Here is an 18,610-nt window from a genome sequence, read left to right on the forward strand (position 1 = left end):
TATAATATACCGTACAAGTTTCCCTTATATTCAATTATTTACAAATTGTGGTCAATTAATATAAACGGAAAAGTTATGTAAACATTGACTCCTGCCGATGGCACGTTTTTTCATAGCAAACTTAAGCTGTTTAATCATTGATTTATAGCTATTAGTAAAGTAGATAAATGAAATAAATACGTAAGAATAAAGGTACTTCCTTGTTAGCTCGTACACACTCAAGAATTGGAGGTAGGTTATTCATAATGAACTATACCCAAATATGATGAAAATACAAATTAACAGTTTAGCTACAAAATTGTGGAAACTACAGCAAACAATATAATTTCCCACACGGCATTGTGTTAAATACGTAAGCTAACCCAACCTAATCTAATCAAAATACCAATTAAATATTTAATTAAAATACAGCTAAAATGTAATTTCCCACCGAGCCGAAGCTAATTGTCTGGTATAAAGATCGTGAAAACCGGTAATTGTCTCTTTTTCGAGACAGAAATTTTCGGATGTGTAGGCCTACTAGCTAACAAGGAAGTGTACCAGAATAAATTCCGGTATATATGTGTTACAGCCACCCCACTCAAGTTCTTGATCTGAGTAGAACCGGTTTCTCTTTGTGGTCATATGGACTCTGTGATAAGCAGCTTAGCCTGATAGAAATAAACTATAATGTAGGTATATTTTAATCAAACATTTTATATACACAGTTGGTATTTTGGTTAGGTTTGGTATTTAATATAATGTTTAACAAGGTCAAAGGCTAATATAATTCACCTTTCTGGGCAGGGCCAAACGTCCAAAAAAGGTTAAGGGTGCTTAAATCTATGCAAATGGCACGAGTGAAAATATTTCCGTCGTGAAGGGTCAGAAAGAGTATGCCTGCAAAAATAATTTCAAGGCGGAGCAAGGGTTTGAAGAAAAGGTTTATTTTTTAGAGAAGCAGTATTTTTCCAAGCTTTACTGAGTTTGAGTTTTTGATTAGGTTGTTTGGTACTTTTGTCTTATGGCCACTATACTCAAGATCTTGCATCGCGAACTTGAGACAATAACCGGTTTTCATGTTCTTTATACCAGACGATGTTAGCTTCGGCTCGGTGGAAAACTACATTGTAGCTATATTCTAATTAAATATTTAGCTGGTATTTTGGTTAGATTAGGTTAGTTTAGGTTATGCATTTAATGTAATGCGGTCTGGGGGGCCCCCTTCCATAACTCTCTGTTATAATTTTCATAATTTTGTTGATAAGGTATTATATTTTCACCATATTTTGTTTTATTTCATTAGTATTAACCAATCTTCACTTCTCGACAGAACTTGCGTGTGGTGGCTATAAGTCACAAGTACCGTTTGTTTTTCTAACAGTGAGTGAAGGAGAACATGCAAACTACTCTCTTTGTACCCGCCTTTCTTATGGTCACAATATTGCATTTGAAATGCTCGTCATCAGGGTTGCCACCTGTATTACGAAAGTTATATTTTAGAACTATTTCATTACGCGTAGCACTGTAGCACGTGCTCAGGGCTCCCACCTGTAGCACGAAAGTGCTTTTTAAGCACTATTTTAGTACTATTACAGTCAATTTTTGACTATAGCACCGAAAATCGTTGTGTAGCACACCGATTTGGGCAATTGTATCACTTTGAGAACTGACCGTGGTGGCAAACCTGCTGGTCAGTATGGTGAACGATAGCTTACTAAATGGATGTCAAGCTATGTTTTAAGATTAAAACTATTTTAGATTCTTGGCAGAAATTGTTACTCGGTAATAGAGTGGGGGTGGAGTTGATTACAATAGTAAATTTCCAAGAGTTTCGATGTTTCCATTGTTTCTACTTTTTAGTTTAAGGAAATTTATGCTGAGGGGGCAACCCCCCTGAGCAAATCGTGATTTATAAGATTTTTCAAGCAAAAATAGCCTAAAAAGCCAACGATTATGAGTGTCTAAACAAAACGTGCGATTCGCTTTAAAAAAGAAAACCAGATTAGGGTTCAATGCTCTGACTAATGAAAAGCTTAATATAAAATAATTTTTTTTGGGGCCCAAATTTATAAGGGTGACCAAAACAAGCAGCAAAAAATTATAAAATAGTATGAAAAACTAGTAAAAATCATATTTTAGAGCTGATCTCTGAGCCCCTTCCCCATTCGTGCATATTTGAAGGTCATAACCACGTCTGCTGTTGTCAAAAATTATATATACCTACAAAATACATGCCAGGGGCAAGAAGTAAGAAAATAGTCACTATGGTTTAATAATTTCCATCGTTTTATTCTGTTAAAACATAATCTGATGATTACTTGCGAGATAGAGTTTACTAAAGAATTTTCAATGAACATTGTTAATAAAAGTACCGTAACGTTTTATCCTTTTATTTGCCAAAGTAATTAAAAACAAACATCAACAACAGAAGTGAGTTGTGGCCTCATGATCACGATTTCTTTAAATTAAATACTTTAAATACAGGTCATATATTATGTCTTCTTTTTTTTTAAATCGTTTTCAAAACAAGAGAGAGAATATGCCACTTTGACATAGACTTCCAATTTTATACGACCATTACTAGATAAATTTTGAGTGACCCTGAATTTCAGCCATTAATTTCTGGATATCTTAAAGTTTAACCCAAGAAGCACACCCGTACAAATTGATGGCGAATTCCCCTTAAATATTGTCCAAAGGACTAGAGTCTTCACGATAATTAGAAAATCTTTGACGAAATATTAAAATTTTGAAAACCTTTGTTATTTTAGGGCCTTTCAACCATCCTTGTCTTTGACGATTATTTCAGAAGTGAAAACTTTCAGATAAGATTTCTAGACATAAGAGCAGCAATTTAGACCAGAAAATAGACCCTTTTGACCGCTTCAACCTCCTCCCTTTGCATAAAAGCATCTGAGGGACAAAAAAATTAAACAAAAGATTCAGGGGACTAGCAGATTTTGACAACTTCCACTCTAGCGCTGGGCTCAGAACAAGCGATTGTTTTTCATTTTATTTTTTAGTTGTGGTTACACAGGTTTTTTTTCTCTTGAATGATACCGGTCAAACTGATGCTACAGAAAGTATTTTTCTTTATTCAAAACTCCATTTAAGACGTTTGAATTTTCTTAGGGACGAGTTAGAGGAACAAGAAAATTCTAAAGCCGAGAATACAGCAGAACTTCCACGCCTCTGAAAATTTTCCTGGAACTTCTTTAAAATTTGTTTGTTCATTTAATATTTTTAGTCAAGATGTCCCCACCAGATTTCCTACAAAGGGCATTATTTCTTCTTCGTTCGAGCTCTTCGATCTGTTTTCCATGCCTATCTTTTGTGTTTAAGTTCGAACTTGGAAAGTTTCTCTATTCCACTTAGAAGAAGAAACGCCCAAAACATTACAATGTCAACACATTTCTGATTAAAGCCTCCGTTTCATTAATTTCGCAACTATAGCAAAGAAATAGCAAGATATAGCAAAACGATCTGAAGAGGGCAGGGGACCATGCTTTCAAAAAAAATTCAAAGTCCCTAATACATACTTCCAAAAAGAAGAAATTACATGCCAGAGATCGAATCAATTTTTTGCAGGCATACCCCCATTCTTCTACAAAGAGAACCCTATTTCTGATTCTTGTCCTCCCCCTAAGAAAAATGAAAAAGAAGACAAAGAACTGTTTCCTACTCGTTCACTCTTTTCCGTAAAACTAGTAGTGTTACGAGCATATAGAGCATTTAGAATGAAGTAGTAGTGGTAGCATTTAGAAAGCTCATAGTTCGTTTTGATTCTGTTCAACATCCACCTAAATATTCCTTTATAGCTTCACTTTAATATTTTTAGCTTGAGTAATAGCAATAGTTGTAGCAGCATTAGTAGCAGTAAGCGCATAGCATCTTTGGTCTCTTCAACACACGCTGAAAGTTTCAGCCTAATACCATCAACCGTTCCTAAAGCATTTCGGATACGTCCCCTTGACAACGAAACACACACAGCTATTCATGATTCTTGTCCTTCCCCTAAGAACAAGAGCCAAGAGCTCATATGGCACTTGCGACAAGGCAAGAAGAGCTAAGAGCCAAGAGCTCATATGGTATGAGCTCTAACAAAATTCTAAGAATCAATAGATTGATTTAAAAGAAAAATCAGAGGCTTAATGCCGATCGGGATTTAAAATAAGAGCTCTGAGTCACGATGTCCTTCTAAATATCAAAATTCATTAAGATCCGATCACACACTTCTCTCCCTTTAGTCCCCCAGATGGTCGGATCTGGGAAAACGACTTTATCAAGTCAATTTGTGCAGCTCCCTGACACGCCTACCGATTTTCATCGTCCTGGCACGTCCAGAAGCACAAAACTCGCCAAATCACTGAACCCCTCCCCCCAACTCCCCCAAACAGAGCGAATCCAGTACGGTTACGTCGATCAAGTATCTAGGACATTTGCATATTCTGTCCACCAAGCTTCATCCCGATTCCTCCACTCTAAGCGTTTTCCAAGATTTCCGATTTCCCCCTCCAATTCCCCCCAATGTCAACAGATCTGGTTGGGATTTGAGATAAGAGCTCTGAGACATGGATTCCTTCTAAATATCAAATTTCATTAAGATCCGGTCACCTATTCTGAAGTTAAAAATAGCTCAATTTTTCTAATTTTTCCAAATTACCACCCCCAGCTCCTCCAAAGAAAACAGATCCGTTCCAATTATGTCAATCACGTATCTAGAACTTGTGCTTATTCTTCCCATAAGTTTCATCCCGATCTTTCCACTCTAAGCGTTTTCCAAGATTTCTGTTTCCCTCCTCCAACCCCCTATGTCCCCGGATCCAATTCGAGTGAAAAAAGAAGCATCTGAGACATAAGATCCTTCTATATATCAAGTTTCATTAAGATCCGATCACCTATTCTTAAGATAAAAATACCCCAATTTTCACGTTTTCCAAGAATTCCGGTTTCCCCCTCCAACTCTCCCCAGTGTCACAGGGTCGGAATTTGAAATAAGAGCTTTAATGCACAAGATCCTTCTAAATATCAAATTTCATTAAGATCTGGTCACCCGTGCGTAAGTTTCAAATACCTCATTTTTCCGAATTACCCCCTCCCTCCAACTATACCAAAGAGAGCAGATCCGGCCCGGGTAAGTCATTACGTATCTCAGACTTGTTTTTATTCTTCTCATCCAGTTTCATCCTGATGTCTCCGCTTTACGTATTTTCTATGACGCTGGATCCGGTTGAGACTTAAAATAAGAGATCTGAGTTATGAGGTTCTTCAAAAATATGATGTTTCATGACGATCCGATCACTCCTTCGTAAGTTAAAAATACGTCATTTTTTCTAATTTTTCAGAATTAACCCTCCTCCCCCCCCCAATCGAGCAAATCCGTTCTAATTATGTCAATCACGTATCTAAGACTTCTGCTTATTTTTCCAACACCAAGTTTCATCCTGATCCCTCCAATCTAAGCGTTTTCCATGATTTTAGGTCCCCCCCCAATGTCACCAGATCCGGTCGGGATTTAAAATAAGAGCTTTGAGACACGACATCCTTTTAAATATCAAATTTCATTGAGATCCGATCACTCGTTCGTAAGTTAAAAGTACCTCATTTTTTTCTAATTTTTCAGAATTAACCCCCCCCCCTCCCAACTACCCCAAAGAGAGCGGATCCGTTCCGGTTATGTCAATCATGTATCTAGCACTTGTGCTTATTTTTCCCACCAAGTTTCATTCCGATCCCTCCACTCTAAGTGTTTTCCAAGATTTTAGGATTCCTCCTCCCCAATCACCACCAGATCCGGTCAGGATTTCAAATAACAGCTCTGAGACACGATATCCTTCCAATCATCAGATTACATTAAGATCTGATCAACCGTTCGTAAGTTAAAAATACATCATTTTTTAAAAAAATTTCGAAGCAGCCGACCCCCCACTCCCTCCCAGATGGTCAAATTGAGAAAACGACTATTTCTAATTTAATCTGGTCCGGTTCCTGATACGCCTGCCAAATTTCACCGTCCTAACTTACCTGGAAGTGCCTAAAGTAGCAAAACCGGGACCGACAGACAGACCGACAGAATTTGCGATTGCTATATGTCACTTGGTTAATACCAAGTAACATAAAAACGAAAATGATACCAAATAACAGTTTCCTAAGCGTTCACTCTTCTCTGTAAAGCCCGTTTGCATGTGTGCTTAACTAGCCATCAATTTCTATGTTTCAATTTCAATAGAAAACAAAACTCTCAAAAAACGAAGTTTTAGTTACGATATCAGGAACAACAAAGTTGCTAATGCCAATTTCCTAATTTGTAAAATGTAATTTTAGAGTTGCTTACCAATATCTTTCAGCTTAGCACATTTGTATAATTTACCACAAATAAGGGTGTGATCTTGGTTAAAGCTATGGAATAAGATTCAATCTAAATGAGAGCCATAAAGGCACTGTGTAAAAAGTCTCCAATCACAAACCACCTTAGTTAAATCTTAAGTTAAGAGTAGTTCTTGTGGGGGGAGGGGGCTAGCCCTCCTCACATTTAGGCAGACTTGCGCATGCTGTTAATGAGGTAAAAGTAAAGAGCAGCACTAAAACCTATAAAAAAGAAATATTCCTAATGTGAGGAGGCTATCCCCTTCTCAATCCTTAACTCTTCACGTTGAAGTTTGACGTTTTGTCCCAATTCTTTAAGAACTACTGAGGAAACACATGAGCTGTTAAATTGGAATAAGATGTTTTCAAGTACTATTGAACTTCAGTGAGTAGTTGAGGAAGGGGCAGGCCTCCTCATATACGGAAAACGCTCTTTTTTAAAAGTTTTAGTGTCGCTATTTACTTTTATCTGAAAAGGCTTGTTAGTTTTTTTTTAACGTCTGACAAAGCATGCATGTGAGTTAGACTTAAGTATGCCTGAATATGTCCGAGCAACGTCTACCTTTCCGATGAGGAAGCGATATCTGGAAGTATCAAAATGTTATACCATATTTATGTTACTGGATTTCAAGTTTCCCAATATTCATCTTTGTCATTGAAAAAGGCTAGAGAAGTTTTAAGAAATGGAGTACACCCAACAAGTTTGCAAAGAGATGCAAATAAATATAATCGAAGTCTTGAGCGTAGACTACCAGTGCAACTGGACTATGGACTTGTTATCCTTGTAATAGTTTTTTTTTTTTTTTTTTTTTTTTTTTTTTTTTTTTTTTTTTTTTTTTTTTTTTTTTTTATCGTCAATAAACTCATGTGGCGTCTCAGATCCGGTTATTCGATTGTAATTTTATTCGCGTACAAAATTATTTTGCAACATTTCATAAATAATTTCACAACAATACACAGCAAACGAAAGAACGTATATTGTCATAGATTATACAGATTGTTTTAAGTGAGTGACGCGGATTCTAAATTGATTAAATAAATAAACAAGTTTTTTTCAACAGAAATTAAGGAGCAACATTAAAAATTAAAACAAACAGAGATTGTTTCGCATTTAAGGGGGTTACTTCCCCCTCAATATATCACTTTTCAAGCCAAAGTTATTTAGTACTTTTATTCTAACTAAAAGCTTCTTGTTCTAACTAAATGGCCCTCGTGTTTCAGGAATCGTTCTTATAAAACTGGGGCAATCAATCGTACTTTAGCGTAAAGAGCAAAGTACGGATGAGGGGGAGGTGGAGTAAATTATTTCTGCTTGTTTTAAGTTTCGATGTTGCTCCTTACTTTCAGTTTAAAATAACTAGGATTTTTCAATTTAACTCTGGTCGTTATCTATTAATTCCGGAAATCGGGCTCTCCTCCACTTAAAATTCCCTCCCCTCACGGTAAACTCCTCCATGACTAATTCTTCCCATGTAAAATATCCCTCCACCCCGGAACATTCCCTTTAGACAATTCCATCCTTGCAGAAAGTTCCCCCAGTACAATTCCTTGAGAACGGTTCCGCCTGAATTTTTTATTTATTTATGGAATAACCTCCTTGGAACGTCTCCCCATGTAAAATTGAACCGAGAATTGGAAATTAAGAAAACTAAAATAATTTTGTATAGGAATTCTGTCAAATTACCAAAGTTGAAGATTTTTCTTGGAAAATTAAATTTCGGAAACTTCCCTCCCTCGGAAAACTCTCCCGTGGAAACCCAGGGAAGTAGAAAATCTCTCCCCCTGAAAAATGTCTGAATACTTCCCAATAACAAATACTATAATTAAACAATGGGCAAACGTCATAACTTAGTACCCTTTCCTCGGAGGCTGTGGGGGGAGTATATTATCCCCACAGGATTGACCCTTCCAACTATGCTGATGAAAATAGCTGTTTCAAAATTTTGATTGGAGTATTTGAGGGGAAGGCGTGGTAGGGGGCTAGCTGCCCCAGAATCTTGTTGGTACTTAAAAAGGGCAATAGAAGTATAAATTTCCATTGGAATGAGCCTCCTTACGATATTCTATGACTAATGGTTCGATACAATCACTCCTAGAGAGAAAAAAATAAACACACATCCATGACCTTTCTTCTGGCAAAAATACAGAATTCACATTTTTGGAGACCTACAACTGCCATGCCTTCTTGCAAATTTGCACTTTACTGAAAAAAACACAAATACAAATTACCGTGGATTGTCATTTTAATATACATATACTGATGTTTATTCCCTAAATGTTTGATGATTTTTTATTCATTAAAGTAATAAAAGTGAAAAATCAAAAATGTATTTTGTTTTCAGTAAAGTGCTAAGTATGTTCTGGTCTTGAGAAGGAATGGGGGTTGTCAGCCCTACTCATGTTAATTGTTTCTGGTTTTGAGTTTGACTCAGTTATTTATTCTAATTTCTGTTCATTTTGAGTTTCATTTATTTTCTGATGGTGATTTATGGTAGTTTACACTTGAAAAGTATTTAGCCTTAGTTTTACTTATTTTTGGCTTTATGGAGCTCTTTACTTTTCTTTGGAAAACTTGTTTTGCAGAAAAAGTTTTTTAATGTGATTTTGTTACTATCAAGATTCAAATTAATGGAATGTAATAGGCAGGCGCATCTAAAAGAGTAACAAAAACGAGACATTATTATTAAGACCTCCCAGAAATACCTTTTAATATTGTTTAAATTTATCTCTAATAGCAAGCCAACCCCTCTGGAATTGATAGCTAAGGGAGCTAGCCATTTATTGTACTCGGTGGCGTGAAATATGCATAGTCTTGGCTAAAAAAAACGTGGCCTTAATTAAAACCTTTCGGAAATAAACGAATGCAAAAAATTGTCTCTTTTTCTTGCAGGTGCGTCTAATAGAGTAATAGAAATATAGCATTTTCATCCAGACCTCTTAATATAATTTTGTTACTATCAAGATTTAAATTAATGGATTGTAACAGGGAGGTGCATCTATAAGAGCAGTAAAAACAAGGCATTTTCATTAAAACCTCACAGAAATGCCTCTTAATATGGCTTAAATTTATCTCTAATATCAAACCTCCATCCCTACCCTCCCTGGAATGGGTTTCTAGGGTTCCCACCTTTCTTTAGTTCATCGTTCTTTTTGCTTATATTTTTTCTCATTTTGTTTTTTCATTTGGTGTGTTTTAACTTCTTTTTCTATGTTTTAATAATGCTTGTAAATATATTTTTATTATCAAAATTTGTGTGTGTAAAAAAAGTTTGTTAGAAAACTAGTCACACTTCACATGTAGGTGCATATCTAATAGCGCAAAAATCAGTAGCATGGGGATGCTAGTGCTCTCATGTTGAAAGGGTTGGAAACATGCGAGTCATTTAACTGTTCTAGTATACGGAAACAAGGGATTCTCATTGCGTACAATAGGTTATCATATAGAATGTTATACCCGAATCAAAATATTATGAATAATTTGCTGGTCCAGATGGTTAAGGCTCCTGTCTGGTCACTTGGGAAATCTCTGGTCTTATATTCGATTCTTAATGGGGACAAAAATTTGATTTGTTATCTTTTTGAAAATCTTAATGACAAAGTACATCTTTTTCAAAAAGACGACAAAGCAGTATCTCAAGAACAGCTCTCATTATTAAATTAAACCTTTAAGGGTACGTTGTGGCGTATTTTGAACTAGCCAGAAGGCTCTCTGTGAGTAATGCAGGCTTTTAAGGCTTAAGCACACACATAGCCACTACGCATTTCTTCCTTTAATGACTTAAGATGACAAAGAAGGTTTAGCGGCGATTCCCTCAGGGCAAGGTGCGGTGTTAATTACATAATAGAAAATATTTTCTAAAAGATGCAGGTGCAATTTACGTAATAGGAAGTGTTTTCTAAAAGATGCAGGTGCATTTTACGTAATAAGGAATATTTTCTAAAAGATTCATGTGTTAATTACGTAAAAGGGAGGGTTTACTTTGGTTGTTATGCAATGGGGTTAGGTTTTCACATCATAGACAGTGTTTTAAAACCCTGCGAAATTTCACCAAATCTGGATTTCTCTGAATGTTACATCATAGGGCTTGGGTATTTTAAAAACCTTCGAGACCCCGCCAAATCAGGATTTCTTTGGTTGTCACGTAATGTGGTTTGTTTACTTTTGGTTGTCACATAATATGGTTTGTTTAATTTTGGTTGTTACATAATAAGACGTGTCAGAGTCCACTAGTCAAGTGAGGGAGTCTTTTATTAAGACATTTTTCTTCAAGACGCTTTCACCAGACGTTTCAAGACATTACAAGACGTTTCCTAAGAAATTTTTCTTCAAGATGTTTTTCAAGACGTTTCAAGACATTTCAAAACGTTTTTAAGAGATTTTTCTTCAAGAAATTTTTTGTCATGATTTCTTTAGTACTTACGTAATAGGAAAGTTTACCAGTGTTAAGGATGACGCATTCACACGTGAATTGTTTCTCCAGGGCCCGTGGGGAATCTCTACTTGTAACTGAGGAGGACACACACAAAGGATGTTACATAATACTTTAAGATATATTTTTATTTCAAAGTGTTTTCCTTTCTAAGGGGCTTGTTACGTGACAGGACTTGTTAGAGTCTTCTAGTGAAGTAGGGAATTACAGGTTGTAACTGAGGGGGCAAACGTGGGTGTTATGTAATGACGGTACATACGTGGGATGTAACGCAAACTTTCTTGACTTGATAGATTAATTGGGGGCGAGTGACCTCACGTGACTTGCAAGATTTATAGGGAATGATTTAATGGCAGCGCACACGCGGTATGCTTCATAACGACGGTACCCGCACGGGTGTTACATAATACTTTACGAGATTTTTTTCGGGATTTAATTTCATTTCAAGGCGTTTATTTTCAGGGAAACTTTATAATCTAAAGATTTTTCGTCCGCCTTAAGATTCGAATATAAGACTAGAAATTTCCCCAATGAAAAGACATGATTCTTAACCATCTTGACCAGAATATTATTCATAATATTTTGGTTCTGGTAATATATTCTACATGATGACCTATTGCACGCAAGGAGAATCCCTTGTTCTTGTATACTAGGACGATTAAATGAGTCGCATGTTTCCAACCCTTCCCAAATGAAAGTACAAGTATCCCAACGCTATTGATTTTCCTCTATTAGATATGCATCTGCATGTTAAGTTATATTAATTTTTTAACAAACATTTATTGTACAGAAAAATTTGATCAATAAAACCTATTTAAAGGCATTATTAAAACACAGAAAAAGCAGTCAAAATGCAACAAACTAAAAACAAAACGTGAAAAAAAAATATAAAGGATAAGATATAAACAAAAAGAACGATGAATTAAAGAAAGGTCGAAACCCTAGCAACCAATTCAAGAGAGGGGAGGGTTGGAGGGTTGATATTACAGATAAATTTTAGCCATATTAAGAGATATTTCTGGGAAGTCTTAATGAAAATGACTCGTTTTTACTGCTATATTAGATACACCTGCCTGTTACAATCCATTAATTTAAATTTTGATAGTAGCAAAATTATATTAAAAGAAAATGAAACATGCAAACGCAGAAAAAAGAGACAGATTTTTGCAGTCGGTTATTTCCAAAAGGTATTGATGAAAATACCACGTTTCTTTGAGCCAAGACTACGCATATTCACGCCACCATGACAATGTATGGCTGGCCCTCCACCTAGAAAGCAATTCCAGGGAGGATGGCTTGTTATTAGAGCTAAATTTAAACTATAATAAGAGCTAGTTCTGAGAGGTTTTAGTGAAACGTTGCAATCTAACAAAGAAATGACAAATTTTCGCTGTTCAAATAAAAACAATGGTCATTTTTAATTTATAAAGTTATTTTTGTGGGAAAAAGGCTGGAAAACCCTTAGGCCTGACATTGTGCGCCAGAGGGTGTCATAGTGTGGCACAGTAACGTGAACTGACAGGATCTATCACGGTGAGGATGGCTTGCAAAAACAACAACCAGTGGATTTAAAGCAAGATTTTTAAGAAGAAAATATCTTAAAAATTTCTTAGGAAGGATGAGGTGGTATCAGAGGGTGCCATAGGATCAGTAATTGTGTAGCTCAGTGGCTTGAACTAACATTGTGTATTACGTTGAGGGTGGCTTGTGAAAACATGGACTAATGGATTTAAAGCACGATTTTTAACAAACAAAAAATCTGGAAAATGTCTTAGGAATAATGAGGTGGTGTCAGAGGGTGCCGTGTGCCATCCATAGCGAGGCACAGTGGCTTGAATTGACATGGTGTATCAAGTTGTGGGTGTCTTGAAAAATCTTGAACCAATGGATTTAAAGTACGATTTTTAACAAGCAAATGTCTGGAAAATGTCTTAGGAATGATAAGGTGGTTTATTTTTGCCAGAAGAAAGATCAAGGATACGTGTTTATATGTTTTTGATTTTTTGTTGTTGTTTTTTTCTCTAGGGGTGATTAAAACGAGCCAATAGTCCTAGAATATCGTAAGAAGGCTCATTTGAATGGAAATTTAAATTTATATTGCCCTTTTTAGGTGACCAAAAAAATTGTAGGGTAGCTAGCCCCCTCCCACCTCTTCCCCCCAAACCATCCGATTAAAATTTTGAAATCGCTATTTTGTTCAGCATAGTTGAAAGGTTCAATACTGTGGGAATAACATATCCCTCCCCCACAGCCTCCGAAGAAAGGGTTGTAAGTTATGAACTTTACCCATTGTTTACTTTTAGTATTTGTTATTGGGAAGTATTACGACATTTTTCAGGGGGAAAGATTTTCTGCTGGGCTGGGTTTCCACGGAGAATTTTCCGGGGGAGGGAAGTTTCGAAAGTGAGCTTTCCAGGAAAAAAATTCAACTTGAGTAATTTGACAGATTAACCATACAAAATTATTTTATTTGTCTTGGTTTCCATTTACCGGCTCAATTTTGCATGGGGAGATGTTCCTGGGGAGTAGTACAATAAATAAAAGAATTTTTCGGGCGGAACCGTCCACAAGGAATTTTACTGGGGGCTTTTTAAGCAAGGATGGAATTCTCTAAAGGGAATGTAGTCACTTAATACAATCTGTATAATCTTGTATAATCTATGACAATATACATTTTTTCGTTTGCTGTGTATTGTTGCGAAATGATTTGTGAAATATTGCAAAATAAATATGTACGCGACCAAAATTGCAACCGAATAACAGATTCTGAGACGGCTTGGTACGCCACATGTGTTTATTGACGATAAGAAAAAAAACTATTACAAGGATAACAAGTCCATAGTCCAGTTGCACCGGTATTCTACGCTAAAAACTTCGATATTATAATATTTATTTGCATTTCTTACAAACTTGTTGGGTTTCCTCCATTTCTCAAAACTTCTCTTTCCTTTTTCAATGACAAAGATGAATATTGGGAAACTTGAAATCCGGTAACATAAATATGGTATAATATAGTGATATTTCCAGATATCGCTTCCTCACCGAAAAGGTTGACCTTGCTTTGACATGCTCAGGCATACTTAAATCTAACTCACACGCAAGATTTGATAGACGTGAAAAAAATCAAACTTTTTCAGGAAATAGGGAATATCGACACTAGAACTTTAAACAAACTGGACGTTTTCCGTGAGGTCTATGAGGAGGCCTGCCCCTTCCTCATATACTCACTGAAGTTCAATAGTACTTGAAAACATCTTATTCCAATTTAACAGCTCATGTGTTTCCTCAGTAGTTCTTAAAGAATTGGGACAAAACGTCAAACTTCAACGTGAAGAGTTAAGGATTGAGAAGGGGATAGCCTACTCACATAAGGAATATTTCTATTTTTTGAGGTTTTAGTGCTGCTCTTTATTTTTATTTATAAAACTCGTCTTTTAATTTCTGTTCGTCATTGATATCATGCGCAAGTCTTCCCTAAATGTGTATAGGGCTAACCCCCCCCCCAAGATCTACTATTTAACTCAAAATTTAACTAATGTGGTTTGTGATTGGAGACTTTTTACACAGTGCCTTTATGGCTCTCATTTAGATTGAATTTTATTCCATAGCTTTAACCAAGATCACACCCTTCTTGGTGGTACAATCATACAAATGTGCTAAGCTGAAAGATATTGGTGCGCAACTCTAAAACTACATTTTGCAAACTACATTTTACAAATTAAAAATTGGCATGAATAATTTTGTTGTTACTGATATCGTAATTAAAACTTCGTTTTTGAGAGCTTTGTTTCCTATTGAAATTGAAATATATTTAACTATATTTCAATTTAACAAGCCATTGATGGCTAGTTAAGCACAAATGCAAACGGGCTTTACAGAAAAAAGTGAACGCGTAGGAAACTATTATTTGACTTCCTTTTCGTTATTCTTAGAAGGGGGGGGGGACAAGAATCACGAATAGCAGTGTGTGTTTCATTGTCAAAGGGACGTGTCAGAAATGCTACAGGAACGGCTGATGGTATTAGGCTGAAACTTTCAGCATGTGTTGAAGAAGCCAAAGATGAAATGTGCTTAATGGTACTAATGCTAGTACAACTATTGCTACTGCACAAGCTAAAAGTATCAAAGTGAAGCTATTAAGGAATATTTAGGTGGATGTTGAACAAAACTAATACAAACAATGAGCATTGTAAAGACTACCACTACTACTGCATTCTAAATGCTCTGAATGCTCATAGCACTAGTAGCATAAAAGTACTAGTAGCAGCAGCAATGCTAATGCTTTATCGTTTGGTCAGTTAAACATTCCCTTTCATCAATTCTTGGAAGTTTCAACTTAAAACAATTAGCCATTGCTTTGACATTGCTGATATGTCCTTTTGATAGCCTGTATGTTTATATACTCCTTCAAATTTTTACCTTGATGCTATTAGCCTTACAAGTACTTACATAAGAAGTAGCGGTTGAAGCAGTAATAGGAGTAAATGTAGCAGTAATAATAGTGCTATTATTAGCGTGCACACATCTCCTTATGATCAGATGATCTTCCCCTTTAAGCCTTCTCTGAAAGTACCATCTTAATGCCCAACTAAATTCATGAGTTATGCTATTTTGGAAGCGTATTTGCACATAGCGTCTTTTGATTTAGTTCAAATTTGAAATGGAGTAGTGTGGTAGTAGTAGCGGTAGTAATTGCAGTAGTAGTGGTAGCATGCAAATAGTGCCTTTTTGGTTCTTCCCATATCCCATATCATTCCCTGAAAGTTTCACATTAATTAGGTCAGTCGTTCCTGAGTTACGGCCTTTTGACAATCCATATACACAAAACTTGTTCTGATTTAGTTCAACTCTCCCCTCAACATTCTATTAAAGGCTCACATGAGCACTCTTCATCTTTTTCGAATGCAAAGTTCAAAAATGTATACCTTTCGCAATAACATATACTATATGTAAACAACGAACGAATTGCCTAACTTACAGCCCTTGCCTTGAGGACAATGTGGAGTTTGACATGCCCAAAAACATTATTACTGACCTTTCAACAAAGCTGAACAAAATAACTCTCTTAAAAATTTGATCGAATGTGATTTGGGAGATATGATAGGCTTTAGGAGGGGGAGGTCTGGTCCCTCTCCATTCCCTTTTTACTCTGAAAAATGGCACTAGAAATCCCAACTTCAAAACAAATAAGCCCCATCCGATCCGAAGTTGATGCGGCTTCCCGTTCCATAAAACCTTATATGTCTCGGGGCAGAACTTACAACCTTTGCCCTTGGGCTCTGGGAGGTCGTTTCCATCCTGAATAGATTGTTATATGCTCCTTGGACTGTTTTGAGCAAAATGAATATCTTACAATTTCCATCAGATGCATCGGGGGAAAATAGAATGTCGAAAGTGGCGAGGAGAGGCTACAATCCTCAAGCTGCAATTGATGACAGAAAATATATATCGTTGGTTTGATGCAAATTTGTTAGCTTTGAATGTAAAAAAATCGTTTCTTCTTATATTCTCCCGCATAGGCAAAAGCTGCCTTACAGTGACAGAGCTTAAAACATCTAAGGGATCCATATTCCACCCAGCTGACCGGTTTATTCGATACCTTGGGATACTTCTGGATGAAAATCTATCTTTCAAACGGCATATTGAGTCAATGAGATTAAAGGTTTCTCGAGGCCTTGGAATTATTCGGAAGCTGAAGCGAGTCTTTCCTTTCTCTATCCTTCGTCTATTATACTTCTCTCTTATTTACCCTTATTTATGCTACTGCTCGTCAGTGTGGATGTCAACATTTCCATCTGTACTTACACCTTTACATAATCTCCAACTGAAAGCAGCAAAAGTTCTTCAGTCTACCACCCATATTTCTGTTGAACTTCTGAAGATTAAAGATATTCATACATTACACCTCTCTTTCATTGCATTTCAGTATTTCCGTGGAGACCTTCCATCAAGTTTTTTCGGGCTTTTTGAAATTGTTCGAAATGTCAGTCCTTGAAACTAGAAACAAGGATGATGTGCTAGTTCCATCCATCCCTGCAGTGCGCTCGGACTTTGGTCTGATAGTTGCTGTCGGACGTGCCTGGAATTCCATTCCTGTTGGGATTCGACGGTCCTGTACCATAGGCTCCTTCAAGAAACGGTTGAAGAATTTTTTAATTAAAAAAAAATTAAATTAAATTATAATATTGATCAGTTATTTATATTGTTTAGTTATCAAGATTTAATTTATTTAATTAATTATTTAGATTGAATTTAATTATTTAGATTTGGGTGGTGTGAGTGTTGGATCCTCGAAGTATATATATATATATATATATATTTTTATTTATTTTTTTTTGTAAGTAGGTGGTGCGGAGACCGGTTGTACTCGGGTGAGGATTGGTGAGTAGACTCTAAATATATTTTAAGTGTGAATGTATTTAATAGTTATTTATGTTTTGTTTTGTTGTTTTTTTCCCAAATAACGGGCCATTGAGCCCTTTGGGATATTTTTGTTTATAAATGGATAGATATCGGTAATAAAAGGAACTTGAACTTGAACATCACTTTTTACTTTCAAAAGGGAACTAGAACCATACATATCGAGTCAAATCAGCCTCTTCTAAAGTTCACACGACAACCCTTCCATGAAAACCTAATATGCCCCCAGGGCACAACTTACAACCCTTGCCCTCACACTTTTTGGGGTTGTGTCAACCTTAAAAGCCTTGTGTGATCTTCAGACCTTTTTTGAACAAATAACTATATAAGTTTCTATCGGATGCATTTGGAGAAAATACAACGCAAGAGGGGGGGGGGTAGCTGCCCTATGATCAATCTAACTCTGAGCACTAAAAATTCTGATTTCCAATCCAATGAGCTCCCTTCAAAGTTTATACGGCCACCCTTTCTATATGAAGCTTATGTACCCCCTGGACATTACTTACAACCCTTACCTGGAGGGTTGTGGAGGGGGGATTATCATTCTAAAGACATAATTTCGGGACCTTTCAACTACGCTGAACAAAATGACTATCTCAAAATGTGGGTTGGATGTGTTTGGGAAAATGATCAGCAGGGGGGGGGGAGATGGTTGCCCTACAATCGGTTTTGACTATCAAAAGGGCAATAAAAGTTCTGATTGCCAATCCTTTGAATCCCCTCCACATTTTATACGACCATCCTTTCTAAAGAAAGCTTGTACACCCCAGGGCAAGGGACAACCTTTGCCATGAGGGCTGTGGGAGGGGGTTCATCCTCGAAGATATAATTTCCGGGTTTTTCAACTACGCTGAACAGAATGGTTATCTCAAAATTTTGATTGGATATGCTTGGAGAAATGACGGATTAGGGCGGGAGGGGGAGGCTGGTTGCCCTCCAATCCCGTTTGACCATTAAAATTGGCACTAGCCCTTTCAATTTCCAATCAAATGAGCCCCTTTCAAAGTTTCTTCGGCAACTCCTTCTATACAAAGTACCCTGGTTTAAAACAACCCCCTTCCCTCCAAAAAAAAATGAATGAATAATATATTGTGCCCACATCGCGACTTACTTAGGCAGCGCTATTGCGCTGCCTATGAACACCTTATTATCCTTGCGAATACGTATTGACCACCAATCAAATTGGCTTAATTTTATTCTTTTAAAAATTGCTCCCCTTTAAATTTTTCAAAAATATATTTTGCACTCCTCCACCTGTACTTTCGTGAAATGGCGCCCCTGAGCAAGAGTGAAAATGAAACCAGTTACACTGGGCTTCTAGTTAGACTAAGCCTCTGACAAAATTAACCCTAGTTCTAGCCGAGGATATACTGGATCAGCTTTTTAACTCCCAATAATCAACTGATACGCCA

At 36.5% G+C, this 18,610-nt stretch overlaps 1 protein-coding gene across 4 annotated transcripts in view; it reads right to left on the reverse strand.

Moving 5' to 3' along the window:
- LOC136041753 (lysosomal cholesterol signaling protein-like) overlaps positions 1-18,610 on the reverse strand; it is a 154,713-nt gene that overhangs the window by 112,185 nt on the left and 23,918 nt on the right. The gene's annotated exons all lie outside the window — the stretch shown is intronic.

This window comes from Artemia franciscana, unplaced genomic scaffold (genome assembly GCF_032884065.1).
Source record: "Artemia franciscana unplaced genomic scaffold, ASM3288406v1 PGA_scaffold_36, whole genome shotgun sequence".
In the NCBI taxonomy this organism is placed as follows: domain Eukaryota; kingdom Metazoa; phylum Arthropoda; class Branchiopoda; order Anostraca; family Artemiidae; genus Artemia; species Artemia franciscana.